We start from the raw sequence: 14,394 nt of genomic DNA, 5'->3' as shown, positions 1-14,394 counted from the left end.
TCACGGCAATCCGATCCCGCACCATCCTGGCGCGTAGATCTGCGCTACTCGAAGGTGATTTCGGGTTGCTTTGGGCCAGTCTGCACGTCTGGACTTGGTTAAGGCCCGGTGCACTCTCACAACTCCCACCTCCTACATGTTGAGTCCCGGGTGTCAGACGCTGAGGACGCCGCAACTCAGGATTGCCGGAAGCTGCTGCAAGTGGACAAAATCCTTGACATTATTCAGAATACAAATGGGGATTTGGAAGCCCGCTCCCGGTGGAGCAACCTCTGCATCACGGGAGTCCCCGAGTCCACCAATATCTCTTGCATGGAGGACTTTGTGGAGCAGCTCCTCAGGGAACTCTTTGGTGACGTTCTCTCCCCCCTCTTTATTGTTGAATGGGCGCATCGCTTCCTCAGCCCCAGTCCTGGACCAGGACTGCCTGCTCGCCCCATAATTGCAAAGATTTTGAATTTCAGAGACCGCAACTTTATTTTACGCGCAGCCAGAGACAAGAGCAAAATAAGTCACCAGGGCAGCTCGCTATCATTCTATCCAGACTACACCATTGCAGTACAAGCAGCCAGACGTGAATTCCTTCCAGCCAAGAGAATTCTCCAAAACCACAAAGTCTCCTACTCATTGGTGTACCCTGCAAAGTTGAGGGTCATATGTTTTTTCAGATCCTAGAGACGCTCTTGTTTTTGCCAAGAAACTCGATAAAACTCATCGCACCTCACCTTCTAGCTCCCAAATTGCTGCACCTGACCACCTTAGTGACAATGATTAACTGATTCTGCTCCTATGGCTTTCTATTTCACTATGTTGTTTGAAGCTCCGGTAGCTTGGCCACCCTGCTTTTCTGCGGGGGAGTTTGGGGAGTCCTGCCTTGCCCTCACGGGATGATGCCCTTATTCACCATGGTTTCCCTTTTTCCAAGTTGTGGGTTCCTGGGGTGGGAATGGGTGGAGTCTCAGCCTGGGGAGTTGGAGTGAGTGCGGGGTGGAGGGTCTCTTGGTAATGTTCTTTGGTTGTGGGGTGGGATTGAGGATCCGTCAGGAAATTGTCTTCTCCTTTTTGGACTATTGTATTGCTTCTTCTTGGTTGCGTGGGAGACGATTGGGTTTGTGGGTTGCCTAAGTTTTTCTGTTCTCATTTTGTGTTTCTCTTCAGCACACAACACTGTACTTTTATGTTCGTTTATGGTTATGGTTATATGCCTGTACGATGCACCTCACTATTCTGTAGGCTGGCATCTTTTGGTTCGACGTTGTTGGTCTTATCCTTCTTTCCATTTCAGTGAGGCTCCTCATGGACAGACTCTCAACACATGTAGGCACTGGCTGGCTCAATTGCACTTCATTGTGGCTGCTCAGCACACTGTTTATGTAGATACACCTATTATTGCTACACAAACCAGATCTAGGTCACGGACTGAACTTGCCGTTCCATGCCTCCTTTGAATAGCGTTTAATGACTGACACTATATGCTGGACCTGGAATATTTGCAGTCTCAATGACCGTCGCAAGGCCAGGCTAATTCACTCCCATTTAATCCGCCATAAAGTGGACAGATGCCTATTACAAGAAACCCATCTGTTACCAACGTCCTGCACCGACTTCAATCTCGCCACTAGGGGAAATCCCACTCTTCCTTTTCCTCCTCTTATTCCCAAGGGGTGTCAATTTTGATACAAAAGGGGTCACGACGCAGGTTATCACGGATCCAAAAGAGCGCTATGTCCTCCTACATGGCTCCCTTTTGTCCCAGCCCATGACGATCGCAGCCGTGTAGGGTCCTAATTCAGACGACCCTGACTTCTTCACTCATGTATGGCACCTTATTTCATCCTTGGGTCCCGCAGCGCTTCTCTGATGTGAGATTTTAATGTCACACTTTCTGCTGCCTTGGATCGCTCTGGCCCACACTTATCCCACCCGCTCCTCCGCTCTCCTTGAATCAATCCTTATCAACAACTCATTATTCAATGCCTGGCATCACTTATGGCCTGAGGCACCAGCGCCCGCAGCTGTTGGTCGCGCATAGATCTCTGGATCACCTCCCCGGATGTCCTCACTTGGCTCACCTCCGCTACTTACATGGCTCGTACTCTCTCTGATCATGCACCAGTCCACATTGGTCTCCACCTTCCCCACTCCTCTCAGCGTGCTTTCTCCTAGAGGCCCCTCCCAAGCGCTCTCCGGAACTCTGTTTTCTGTGCTGAAATCCAAACAGCTATTTCTAACTATTTCGAATTGAACGTCGGCTCCGTCGATTTGGCATCCACTCTGTGGGAATGTTTCAAGACCGTCATCAGAGGCGAGTGTATCTCAAAACAATCTGGCGTCCTTCGCTCCATTTGTTCCTCTTTAAGCAGGCTTGAGGTCAAGATTAAGGCCCTGGATGCTGTTCCAGCAACCCATCCAAGCCCCGAGAATCTAGCTCTTCTGCGCGGAAAACATACTGAGCTCACGGAGGAGGCTGATCGGGAACTTGCCGTTTCAGTGAGGGTGACCGGCCTGGAAAAGACCCTGGCTAACCTTCTCCGTCCCACTCAGGCTGCATCTTATATTACTGCTCTAAGGGACAGCGGCCTCTCCGGATGAAATTAAGACCATATTTACGGACTATTACTCGCAAATATATATCAAGGGCTCTACTCCCTCGCGTGAGGATTTTAATCAATACTTTGACACCATTGCTTTAGTCTGGCTAGAGGACTACCACCACAAATTCTTAGATGAGCCCTTCTCTAAGGAAGAAATACTTGCAGCCATAAATAGCTTACCTGGTGATAAAGCCCCTGGTTTGGATGGTCTTCCCGCCTCCTTTTACAAAACCTTTGCATCTCTGCTTGAGCCGCAATTGGCTGCTATGTATAATGACTCCTTTGATAATGGCCTCTTCCCTCAAGCAATAACTCTCCTACTTAAGCCGGATAAGCCTTCAGACTGCCGCGATTTGTATCGTCCCCTGTCCTTGATTAACATAGACAACAAAATCTTTGCTAAGTTACTGGCCTCCCGACTTCTCCTCCTTATGCTCACATTGCGCTTCCGGACCAGTCCGGCTTTATTCCCGGTCGCGCCACTTGTCATAAACTTTGAACTATTTTCTCTGTCCTCCATCAGATTAACCCCAGCCTTCCGGCTTTCGCTGCTCTTCTCGAGGCTTTTGATACTCTTGAGTGGCCCTTTTTATTCTTTCTTTTACCACGCCTTGGCTTCAGTAAAAATTTTACTCGTAAGGTATCACTCCTCTACACCAGCCCCTCTGCCCGTCTTCAGATAAACGGCCAAATCTCCGATCCCATTCCGGTTGGGCGGGGTACTCGGCAGGGGTGCCCACTTTCCCCTATGCTCTTCAACATTGCGATAGAGCCACTCGCTGCTTGGCTCCGGCAACACCACACTCAGAGGGGTATTGGCTTTTCTACCCGTGCCCTTTTGGTTTCTATGCATGCGGATGACATTACGCTATACGTCCGTCACCCCCAAGACAATCTCAGCACTCTGGCGCGTGAGAAAATATGGCTCAGCGGTCTGTCAGGCATACAGATCAATTGGAACAAGTCAGTTCTGTTCCCTCTTACAGATGCTACTAAGCCGTTTGCCCCTGACTTCCCGCTTGTGTGGGCCTCCACCTCATGCGCTATCTGGGTATTTGGCTGAGTAGAGACCTGGATGATCTAAGGCGTGCCATTTTTGGGTGGGTGGTGGATTGGCTTGAGTCTAAAATACCTCACTGGAACCAACTGTCCTTATCCCTGGCTGGCCGGATCGCCAAGATGTTGGTCCTCCCGAAGTTTCTTTCCTTCTTTTTGAATGTCCCCCTACTTCTGACTTCGCAATTTTTTCATAGACTCCGCTCCCTGATTATATCTCTCGTCAGGGCCGGCAAGCAACCCGGGATTGCCTACGACATCCTTACACTCCCCATGTCAGTTGGTGGTATGGGCGCTCCCGATTTCAAACTCTATGCCTTATGTGCTCAGGCCAACTTTCTTCACTTCTGGATTCACCCCTCTCCGTTTGGCCATTGAATACTGCTCTGTTCGCCCCGGCCGCCCGCCCATGTGCTGAGGTTGACCCGTTGAGACACTTCGCTGGGCCTGGCTGGGTCTGCGTCGCCTCTCTAATTCCCCCATGCTATCTGCCAACACCATGCTGATTGTATTTCACCCTACTTTCCCTCCTCTCCAACCATCTGGCATGTCCAGGCATGTTGCCCATCTTGGACTTGTGACACTAGCGGATCTATATCCTGGTAATTCTTTCTACTCTCTTACAGCCTCCTCAGGCCCTCTGGATACTTTGTTCTTTTATCAGCTGCGGGCTATCTGCAGGGAGTTACATCCCTTGTTCCCCCTGCCTCCGCCGTCGATGCTTACCCTGGACTTCATCTATTCCTCCCCCTCCCCCAAGAAGCTTGTGACCAAATTATATGCTATCACTTTGTCGACTGCCTCCATCTCCACTGATCGTGCTCGTGTGGCATGGGGTGAGGACCTTGGTGAGGACTTTTCCCAAGCTGACTGGCTCTACTGTTGCAACCAGACTAAAAAGCTATCACCCAATTACCGCCTTCGTCTAATACACTGCAAATATTTATGCAGGGTTTACAGCACCCCTGCTCAGCTACACATCTGGGACTCATCCCCGATGATAGATGCCTGCACTGCTATGCCCCTGCTGCTGACTTCGCCCATTTGGTCTGGCTATGCCCTAGAATGTCGGATTTCTGGCAGGAGGTCTGCGCAGCTATCTCTGAGATCACCTCCACGCCGGTTTGGCCTGACCCACTGTTATGCCTGTTGGGCTTCGTTAAATTCTGCTCGGACGCCACTCGCCGTCTGACTGCATTGCTGCTTGTTCTCGCGCGGCGTAGGGTGGCCATGTGCTGGGGGCGCAGACCGGCACCTAAATTTGCCCAGTGGCTCAAGGTTGCCTCTAGGTGTCAGACCCTACTATCGGAATTCTGGGACCTTATGCCTGCCAGATCTCGTCCTTATGATACATGGGACCCCATGGTGACATACCTTCATTCCCGTTCTCCTCCCAGCCAGTCTGCCTCTACCACGCCCCCGCCAGCACTACACCCGCGGCGGCCGCCGGTGCTGGTCAGTAGCTGTCTCCCATTCCATTCCCAGTGCTCTGCAGTCGGTCCTGCTAATTTCTCTGAGGTGCCGCTATTACAGTATCCCTGCTCTATTTAGCTTTTCAATGTGATTCTAGTACTGTACAAGATAATGCCTAAATTCGTTTGATTTCTTCCCTCTGGTGTTGTGCCATGTTACTGATGCATATATGTACGATGTTTTGATGCTGAATTATTCAATAAAGGTTTTCTGAAAAATCAAAAAAAAAACTTATTTCGTTTTTTCATCAGTAACTTAAGCTTAAATATAATTTTTCCACTCAATAGTTTTATTTTAACATGCAAAGCAACATGATGTATTTTAATATATTTTGCTAATTTTTACAAATACTCTTTACTATCCTGGCTTTTCAGGCTTGCAAAGGGTGATTATTGGAGACTCTAATTACAGCCTGCTGCTTCCTTGGTCCTAACTAGTGAAATGCACCCATTTCAAGGATTCTCGAAGTTCTCATGCAGAGTTTCGACGAGGGAACCCTGTTCTTGTTTAAAGTCGAACTTTGCAAACTGAGTTTCCCGATTTTTTTATCTTTGATTTTCAGTCCTTTCAAATATAAAAAATAAATGCTTTGAACATTAAAAAATAAAATTAGTGACTCCCTTTCTGATCAACAGTAAAATGGCTAGTTTATTGTTCTCTCCTATGAGTTTACCATTAATATTGTGCTTTTGCAGCTTTTAGCTCAGTGGATTACTTTACAAAATTTTACTGTTTAATGGATAATTTGAAGCCTTCAAAAATTGTTTTGGTGCAGTGTTTTTTCAGAATTGCATTGAATTCCTTTAAAAATCTATCAATTTTAAGAACATTGCCATGGCATGTATTTCAATGAGGAAAGTTATGTGACAGCTTTTTTATGTTGAGCCTGGGCAGTGCATACGCTACTCTGTGAGGCATGCTGTGTTCGGTACGTGGGCTTTAATTCTGCCCTTTATTTATCAGAATAAGGTTAGTTAACCTTATTGTGAGAAATAATGTACTACTCTACAGGACGAGCTAGGGTGTAGGACCTCTGTAAATTATCTCGATCTTCCTTCCCCCATTGATTTATAGCTTTAGTTCCGCCCCTCATTGGCGATTCATTCAAATGTGTGTCATTCATAAAGGCTTGATTTATTAGGGTTTATGACCTTTATTTGTCCAACATTTTCAGGTCTCGCTCGTCCCCTGGAGTATTGGCCTATTATGTGTGTCCTCTCTAAAGGCTTTTTACCTTTGTGTTTGTGCACTATTTTGTTTTTGTGCAGGCTGCAGCATTTTTAAAGAGTGTTCCTTTTTGGTCTCTTTAGTTACGTAACCCAATGCGCAATGTGCGTGATGTATTGTACACTAATTGCACTGCTTTAACTGACATATAGTATAGCATACACTTTTTGTGGATAAAATCCTTTTTTCCATTTTATTTAACACCGCTTTCACTCGCTAATTCAAAGCCTATTAGCTGATGACAAACATTATTTGTTAGCATGCACTTTTGTAGATAAAATCCTTTTTTCTATTTTATTTAAAACAACTTTAACGCACTAACCCCCAGATTCATCATTGTCATGTTTTGCGAGTCCTTAATAGCGATTATTAAGGAATCGCTATTAAAGACTCGCAAAACGGGATTCATGTAGAAATTGCATTATTTTTAGCGATTTCTACTGCTTCCTTATTTGCGATTAGCTAATTGCTAATCGCAAATAAGGAATGGCTTTCCCATTCATTCCTATGGGCCTAAAGGCCCATAGGAATGAATGGGGAGTCATTCCTATTTTTGCGATTAGCGATTAGCTAATCGCAAATGTGCCGCAATTTCAAGGGTGCCAGGGTGTCCAAAGGACACCCTGTTGCACCCCAGAAAAGGTAATGTACACTGGTGTTGCGCACAAACATATCAAAAGGACATGTGTGTGTGTAACATACAACTTAGAAAAATGCACTAAAGTGCATTTTTTTAAGTTTTCGCTATTTACCACGTAGTCAGACTTCTCGGTAAATAGCGGCCCCAGATTGCGAATTTGCAATTTTTAAATGGTTCATGAATTGCATTTAAGTAATCTCAAATTGAGATTCCTTAAATGCAATTCATCGCAATTTTTTTTTTTTTTTTAAATATATTTTTATTTTTCTCCTTTTTCTTGTTAACTTGCACATTGAATTACAAAACATACTTTTATACATTTTACAGATTACATCCAATATATATCACTGGTTTGAAGTTTTTCAAAACAATACAAACAATATAAACAGTATATTTATATCACCAAATCATATATCAAAATCCTAACCTTTGCTATTCATCAAATTACGGTATCTTAGGCTGCCATCCTCTCCTTCCATTTGTTTATTGGTTCCCAAATTTTCAGCCCAAGTCTCCTTCCCCTTTTCCCCTTCCGAGCATATATAGCTCTCTCAAGGTTATAGCTAGCTAACAGATTTGACAGCCATACTTGTAAATCAGGGGGTACCTTATCCAACCATACTCTTGCAATTGATAGTCTCAGTACTGCAGTTGCTACAAACATAAATTCTTTATGATCCAATCCAACTTGATTATCTATTCCAAACAAGATCATCCTAGATGTTAGTTTAATCCTTATATCAAGAGTATTGTTAATAAAATCTTCTATACTTCGAATCAAAGTATATAACTGGGGGCAAGTGGCAAACATATGGATAATATCGGCAGCTGCTGCATTACACAGTGGGCAAGTAATACCAGTGGACCCTCCCCACTTAGCTATTCTAGCTGGGGTGTAATACAGCGAAAATAACGTCTTGTAGTGTTTTGATTGCAGGGGTCCAGAGCACAAAATATTACATCCCAAATTTAAAGACTCTTGAAAACTTCCTGCGTCCACTCCCAACTTTCCAACCCACTTAGTGCTAACTTTCTCCAAATCATCCACCTTCCCTTTGGTTAGTATTGCATAAAAGGATCTGATTGTGCAATCCCCTCCTACTTTTATCTTTTCCAGAAGCTCATTTTTATTAAACCCCTCCCTACCACCTTGCTTGTGCGATAAAAAACTCCTTACCTGCAAGTATTTAAAGAAATCCTTTCTCTCAACCCCATATTTAGCACTAAGATCTGAAAACTGGATTACCCCGTCCCCATCCATTATATCCCCAATCTGTTCTATCCCTTTCTGTGTCCATCCCAACATTGTTGAATCAGCAAATATTTCTACCGGAAAGGAACTGTTTTTATAGAGCCTTACATACCTATTATATCTGCCCATTCCCATTCTTTTAAGGAATGTGTTCCATATTCTAGATGCTGCCATCAGGGTCTTAAACCTTGTTCTTTTATAGTATCCAAATTCCACTCTATTTAACAAATTATTTTCTGCCTCAGCCCCCAGTATAATAGCATACACTTCCGTGGACATGGTCACAACCCTTGCATCGCTTCCTCCACCCCCAATTATTCCCTGCATGTATTGTAATGCAGCAGCCATCTGATACAACCTAAAATCAGGGGCTCCCCAGCCCCCTCTCTCTCTTGGTAGGGTCATGTACCTGTACGCTCTACGAGTCTTTCCATGTGCCCAGATAAATCTGTTCAGTACCCTTTCTATCAAATTAAACCATCTAGCTTCGAAAACTAAAGGAATAGTACGAAAAAAATATAAAAATTTAGGTAGGATTAACATTTTGACAACATTTGTGCATCCCATAAGGGAAAGGTGTAGGTTATTCATTCTTTCTAATTCTTTTTTGACTTTACCTATTAGAGGATCCAAATTCATCTCTACTACTCTCTCCAAACTTGCAGTTAGTACTACTCCTAGATATACTGCTGAGTCAACCACCCTATTATCCGCACAAGGAGTATATCTATTCTTAATAATCTGAGTCTTTGTTCTATTTAAACTATACCCTGATAATTTCCCAAATTTCTGAGCCTCTAACTCTACCTCCTTTATAGCTAGGATAGGGTTTGGAGTTAAAATTGCCACATCATCTGCGTAGGCTAAGGACTTCACCATATTTTCATTTCTTTTCATTGGAGGTATCCTTTCATTCTCCTCCATCCTACGCAGTAAGGGTTCCAGGTATAATGCAAACAATAGGGAAGAGGAAGGGCATCCCTGTCTGGTCCCCCTGGCGATTTTTACTTCGTCTGAAAGCCCCCCATTCACCCTTATCCTTGCTGCTGGATTCTTGTACAATACCTGAATCGCTTTTATAAATGAATCACCCAACCCACACCATCTCATTACACACCAAAGATATTTCCAGTCCACCCTATCAAATGCTTTCTCGGCATCGAGGAAAAGTGCTGCTACAGGATCTCCTAATATTTCTGCGTGGTCGAATACTGTGATCACAGTCCTTACGTGCTGCGTAGTCCCTTTCCCAGGTATAAAGCCGTGCTGGATAGGGGTCACTAACTGCTCAATAACCCCGGCCAGTCTCTTTGCTAAAATCTTGGAATATATTTTGATATCCGTGTTCATTAATGTAATTGGCCTATACGACCCTGGCATTTCTGATGGCTTTCCTTTTTTTAAGATAACTATTATATTAGTCCCCCCCCCCCAGGACTCTGGGCTGAGGTCTCCTACTTGTGCTTGTTGCATAATTATACACATGTCTGCCAAGAGTTCGTTTTTAAAAATCTGATAAAATTCTAGCGGAATTTGGTCTGGTCCTGTCGCTTTGCCTTTCGGCAAGCTGTCAAGAGCTTCCTCCACCTCTCCTAGCAATATTGGACTATCCAGTATTTCTTTATCCTCTTCTGAGATTGCCGGAGGGGGTATATTATCCAGATACTCCTCAATCTCCCCCAAATTTGGTACCTCTTCTGGAGTATATAAATCTGCGAATTTCCTAAATACCTCTCTTACTGCATCAGTCTCCATAACCAAATTTCCCTGTGTATCCCGTATTTCTTTTACTCCTGCTTCAGCTGCTCTCTGCCTGGTTCTAGCTGCCAGCACCCGCCCTACCTTCTCACTAAGCTCATATGTCTTTTCCTTATTAGACAAAAATTTGTCTGCCGCCTGTCTGGCCAGGCCTTCCACTGCCTCTGCTTTTAATGCTATTATTCTAAGCAGACATTCCTCTAAAGGTATATTATTTCTTATTGCCCTACTTAGATTCTCCTCCTCCCTTAGTAATTTATACTCTATCAACTCTCTCCTTTCCCTTTCTCTTTTTTGTCTTCCCAGGACAAAGCTCAATGTTTCACCCCTTATTCCCGCCTTAAATGCATCCCAAACTACTCCTATAGCTGCTGTCCCCCTATTGATATCCCAAAACCCTTTAATCCACTTTGACATGTGCTCCTTATATGTAGGATCTTTTAAAAGTCCTCTCTCAAAAGTCCATTGTGCGGGTGCTCTTTGTAAGTAATTATTTTTAATGGTAAGTATTACCGGGCTGTGGTCTGAAATCACCCTTGGAAGTTTCTCAATCTGTGTCCCAGCTAACATGCTGCTAGTTATAAGAAAATAATCTAGCCTAACCAATGTTTTATGTGGGGCCGAAAAAAAAGTACTTCCATCAAGATGAGGATGTAGTTTTATCCAAGGATCAATCAATGAGTTATTCAGAGCCATATCGGCCAGAGCCCTGAACACCTTCTTTTCCTCCCTCTATAAATTGCATCTATCCGTGTAAATGAACTCTCTGAATCATGTATGTTAAAATCACCACAGCAAATTATGGGTTCAGGCCACTGAGCCAACTCCGCATCAAGGAACTGAAATACCTCAGGATCGTCTTCAGTAGATCCATAAATTGTGGCTAATGATATTTTCTGACCCCTGAAGGATATTTCCGCTATAGCCCATCTTCCCCATTTATCTTCCTTCTTTTTCCCCACTACCATATCCCTGTGTCTGCCCAGGATTGCCACTCCTCTGGTCCTAGTTTCTTGTTTAGAGCTAGCCAATACCCTGAACCCAAGTTGCTCCAAAAGATTCATCTTGCTTGACTCAATATGGGTTTCCTGCAAACATACCAAATCCAACCGCAGGGTTTTTAAATATGCAGCCACCCTCATTCTCTTATTTAAATCATTTAAGCCACACACATTAATTGACGCTACCCTACATGCCATTGTGTTAACATGCGTAGATACCAACAACAAAAAGCAATCTTTGTCAGCCACAAACCAGTCTGTATATCTCCTCTGTATCCCAAAAACATGACAATGTGCAAAATCATAATCAACCAATTGTTATTCTCCCCCCCCCACACCCCCCTCCCTCGCCGCCCCTGCTCTGCTCACCCCTCCCCATCCCCCCCCCCTTCGCAGGCAAATAGGTCAGCCGACCTATGTGTGCCCGCCTTATGTTGTGCAAATCGCTTCCTTCTCTCAACCATTTACCTTTTCGTGTCACCCACTGATCCCACTATGTCCTATGTACTACCCGGGCACTCACGCTCCTTTCTGTTTCTTCATTTCATCTAGAAAGAGCCCCGCTTTAATTTCTGAGTTGAACATCCAAGTTTTTCCTCTAACAATTACCTTCAATCTGGCAGGGTAAAGTAGATACGCCTCCATACCAAGAGCCTGAAATGGTGCAATCAGCTGCCTCATCTTCCACCTCCTCTCTACAGTAAAATGACAGAAGTCAGGCCTGGCAAAAAAGGTATTATTCTCAAAAGTTCTCCTACTCTCTGGCCTTGCTTTAGCTAAGATCTCTTCCCTAAGCAAAAAGTTCCCAACATAGACTAGTATAGCCCTTGGTTGATTTTTTTGCCCACCTCTGCCTGCTCCCCCTGCTTCTCCCACCCTCTTTAGTGTAAAAGGGAACCTGTGCGCCCTCTGTATTTCTGTTTCCCACTGCCACTGGGACTCTGGGAATGCGCCACTCAAAAGATTTATCACAAACTGCCTGACGTCCTGCCCTTCTGCCCCTTCCTCCACACCCAAAAGGCGGACATTATTCCTCCTCTGCCGATTCTCAAAATCCTCCATCTTCCAACGCATGTCCTCTGCCATTTTCTCGTGTTCTGTCTTAAATGATTGCCATCTCCCAACATCGTCCTCGAGCTTCCCTGTCCGTTCCTCCACCTCTGTAACTCTGTCAACCAGCTCATCATACAGTTTATTGACCTTCCTTAGGCTATTCTGTATTTTCTTTGACGCCTGCCTTGCTCTACGACTTTCTGTTCTTGCTTCATTTTGCATCTGCCTCAGCGTCGAGAATAAAGCCTGGAAAGGGTCTTGTTGGGAAGGGATATTGCCACTTGTTGCTCTCTCTGCCATGTTTGCATGCGTGTCCTCCTCCTGATACACTTGAGAAGTCGCTGAGTAGTCTCATAGGAGACGTTTCTCTACTTTAGTATGTTTCCTCTTTTTCATTGTAGACTCTTTGCCAGAGGTACTTATGCCTGACTCTGTACCTTCCTCTTCCTCTGTATTTGATTCTGCTGATGACAATGACTCAGAATCTTCATTTACAGAGTAAAACTCTCCCTCCCCTTCTAAGGATGTACAGTCTCCCCCTCCGCCTCCATGGGGCTGTTTAATTATATTAATCCCCCCTTCGAGACTTTGTTTTTCAGAACTTGCTATACTTTCTCTGCTCCCCCACGAACCAGTCACTTTCCGGGACTCGTTAATCTCTTTCTCGACTTGCATTAATGCGCCAAGCATGTCTGCTGTAGTGCCTCCCCTGGCACTTGTATTCCCTTTTTCCACTCTTTCACTGTCAATCACCCCTTTACCTCCATCTCCCGCTGGTATTTCGTCTTCAGCGCGAGCTCCTGCGTGTGCACCGTCTGTCTGTGGTGCTTCAGCCTTCTGTGCCTCTCTCCGCGCTGGCTCAGCCCGTTGCCTGGCAACCACCTTTGCGTCTTCCTTGTCCATGTCGATTACGTCCTCGAGGACGTTTCCAGCTGCCGGGATGACAGCGTCTGAGTCGCGGAGAGTGCTCGGGTTTTCTGCAGTTACAGTTGCCGTCGCTGTTTCCGAGGGCTTCCCTGCTAGCATCTCTGACATGGTAGGTTGACGCATGTTTGTATCTCGAGCCTTTTGCTCGTCTCCCTTCGTCGGTAGTAACATGCTCTTGCTCGCCGTGCTGTTTATTTTAATGATGGTGTTTTGTTTCCGCGTTTCACTCTTTTTGTTTTTTTCCGCTGGTGGAGGGATTATTTTCCTGATCGCGCCGGTGTTCTTTGCTGACAGGGAATCCTCTTTCACGCTACCAGCTCCCCCTGTCTTCATTGCCATCGGAGTGTCGGGGGGTTTTCTAATTCTGTCGTTCACTTTTTCTTTTTCTTTTTCCTGATTGACCATTCGTGTGGGTGGTTTAGGAGCCATATACTGGCGCGTTTTTACCAGGTACGAGAGTCCTTCTTTCAACCGACTCCAAACCTGCCCAATCCGTAGTAGCTGCTTCTTAAGGGGTATCCTTTCAAACCAGCAGTGCCCGGTCTCCATTAGAGCCTTCCTTCATGGGTGGCACGAAATTCTTCTTAATATGTCAGTTCATTCTAAGAGAGAAGGAGAGTGCGACCTCTCAGCACAACAGCTCAGCGGCCATCTTGCCTCCGCAATTCATCGCAATTTAATGATTTCTATAATTGCGATTTTTGCATTTGGAATGATGAATCCCAAATGCAAAAATAGCACTTGCAAAGGGCCAGATTCTCAGAATATGGCCCTTTGCGATACGATTTCGGCTTCATGAATCTGGCTGTAATTCAAAGTCTATTAGCGAATGAGAAAAATGATTTGGTACTTCTTCACATTTTGTAAATATGGCCACTGTTTGCATCATGTTTATTTTTGTTGCAAACTCCATTTTTTGATCTCGTAATTTTCCTTTACTTTTGGGCTTGTTTAACAGATATGCAACACACTTATTTCCAGATGCAATATTTTACTTACTTTAATTAGGAGTGGGGTGAATTTATATTTTTTTCTTTCTTTTTGTGCACTTTTATTTATAGGCAGATTTGACGAAGTTACAAAGTACTCAGAATGAGCTCCAGTCACTATTTCTTCTTTATAATATTGTCACAAAAACACTGGTATTTGTACATACTGGGGTAGGTAATGGTTCCCTAAATTAATCAGGATAGTCTAAGTCCTCTAAGCAGTGCCGCAGCTGCCTCTCTGTCCCTAGTTGTAATTCCTCATTCATGGTCCCCTAGATACTGCTGCTAGCTGGTTTTCTGGTCCCAGTGGTAATTTCTCATTCTTAGTCCTCTAGTCCTCTAGGCAGTGCCACAGGTGGACCTCTGTTCCTAGTTGTATTTCCTCATTCATAGTCCTCTAGACAGTGCTCCTAGTTGTTTTTCT

Source organism: Lissotriton vulgaris, chromosome 1_1 (genome assembly GCF_964263255.1).
Source record: "Lissotriton vulgaris chromosome 1_1, aLisVul1.2, whole genome shotgun sequence".
NCBI classification, from domain to species: Eukaryota; Metazoa; Chordata; class Amphibia; order Caudata; family Salamandridae; genus Lissotriton; species Lissotriton vulgaris.
This window is presented reverse-complemented; position numbering follows the sequence as displayed.